Genomic DNA, 2,373 nt, shown 5'->3' with positions numbered 1-2,373 from the left:
GATGGTGTCTTTCATGTATTTTGCATAAGGGGCTATCTTTAAAATATCAGTCAAGCGAGTGCGCAAAAAGACTGGCCTAAGCATTTCAGCAAAGCATTCAAATTCTTCATCATTTTTTTCCTAGTTGGTTTAGGTGGAAAGGGCATTAGTTTTTTAACCCATGGTTCTCTTTCTCTTCCATGTTTTCTAGCAACAAAGTCTCTTTTATCATATATTTTATTTTTAGTTTGTGGGTTGTCAAGATCAACAGCGGGTTCTATCTCAACATCATTATCTGGTTCTTTATCATTGTTTGGTTGCGTGTCTTCGTGAACATCATCCTTATCTTTTTCATTATCACTAGGTGAATGTTCATTACCAGATTGAGTTTCAGCATTTGAGATAGAGACATCGTTATTATCTTCAGGAGATTTTTCTACTTCAGGTACACTAGAAGTATGCAAAGTCCTATCATTTTTCTTTTTTCCTTTTCTTTTTCTTTTTCTTTTTAGAAGGACTAGATGCATTAGAGTTAATTCTTTGAGAGTCTTGTACAATTCTTTTAGTGTGTCCCTCAGGATAAAGTGGTTCCTTAGTCATTTTACCTCCTCTAGTTGCTACTCTAACAGCAAAGTCTTTTATATTTATTGTTCATTTCATCAAGCACTTCTTTTTGGGATTTAGCAACTTGTTCTAGCTGAGTATGAACCATAGAGGCATGTTTTCCTACACCTCTAACAACATTAGTGATTCTAAATAGCAAGTCACTCAAGCGAGCAATCGTATAGAGTTGTATTTCAATTGTTTCAAAGCATTTTCATTGAAGTGATCTTGTTTTCTAATGTAGTTGTCAAACTCATAAAGGCATTGACTAGGATGTTTATTATAAGGGATATCTCCTTCATCAAATTTCATTAAATAGTTTACCTGTACCACCGGTGGTGGTGGTGTATCAAGCCCATGTAGTTCTTCAATAGGAGGTAAATTTTTAACATCCTCTGCTTTAATACCTTTTTCCTTCATACATTTCTTCGCCTCTTGCATATCTTCAGGACTAGATATAAGACAACCCTATTCTTTGGAATGGGTTTAGGCGGTGGTTTAGGAAGAGTCCAATCATCATGATTTTTCCATATATTATTCAATAATTCCTCAGCTTGTTCAACAGTCCGTTCCCTGAAACACAACCAGCACAACTATCCAGGAAGTCTCTAGATGCTTCAGTTCGTATATTATAGAAGATATCAAGTATTTCATTTTTCTATAAAGGATGATCAGGCAAATCATTAAGAAATTGGAGAAGCCTCCCCCAAACTTGTGGGAGACTCTCTTCTTCAATTTTCACAAAATTAAATATTTCCTGTAAGGCAGCTTGTTTCTTATGAGCAGGAAAATATTTTTCAGGGAGATAGTAAATCATATCCTGGGCACTACGCACACAATCAGGAGCAAGAGTATTGTGCCATATCTTAGCATCACCCTTTAGTGAGAACCGAAATTATTTGAGAATATAATAGTAGCGAATTTTCTCATCATGAGAAAATAGAGTGGCTATATCATTCAACTTAGTAAGATGTGCCACAACAGTTTCGTTTTCATAACCATGGAAAGGATCAAATTCAACCAAAGTAATTAACTCTGGGTCGACAGAGAATTCATAATCCTTATCATCAACAAAGATAGGTGAAGTAGCAAACTTAGGATCACATTTCATTCTAGCATTCAAAGATTTTTCTTTTAGTTTGCATAATAATTTCTTAAGATCATCCCTATCATTGCAGGCAAGAAAATCTCTAGTTACCTCCTCATCCATAACATAACCTTCAGGTACTTAGGCAATTCATATCTAGGAGGGCTAGGTCTAATATGTTTTTCAAGATTTTCAGTTTCAAGTGCTTCATCAGTTTCAATAATTTCATCAGTTTCAGCATTCTCAATATCTTTAGCTCTAGCAATTTCTTCATCAAGAAATTCACCTAAAGGCACATCATCATCAAGCATAGTACTAGCTCATCATAAGCATTATCCATAGCATAAGTAACATCATCAATAACTTGCGACATGTCAGAATTAATAGCATGTGGTGGTGTTGCAAGCTTACTCAAAATAGAAGGTGAATCAAGTGCAGAGCTAGATGGCACTTCCTTACCTCCCCTCGTCTTAGAGGGAAATATCTTAATCTTGGTATCCTTCAGATTCTTCATAGTGATAAATAGATAATAATTTCAAGTGACTCCACAAATATAGCTATTCTCCCCGGCAACGGCGCCAGAAAAAGGTCTTGATAACCCACAAGTATAGGGGATCACAACAATTTTCGAGGGTAGAGTATTCAACCCAAATTTATAGATTTGACACAATGGGAGCCAAAGAATATTTGCAAGTATTAGAAGC

The sequence above is a fragment of the Triticum urartu genome, chromosome 7A, assembly GCF_056163025.1.
Source record: "Triticum urartu cultivar PI428250 chromosome 7A, HENAU_Tu73, whole genome shotgun sequence".
Classification (NCBI taxonomy): Eukaryota; Viridiplantae; Streptophyta; class Magnoliopsida; order Poales; family Poaceae; genus Triticum; species Triticum urartu.
The sequence above is the reverse complement of the archived record's forward strand: the minus strand, read 5'-3'. Positions refer to the sequence as shown.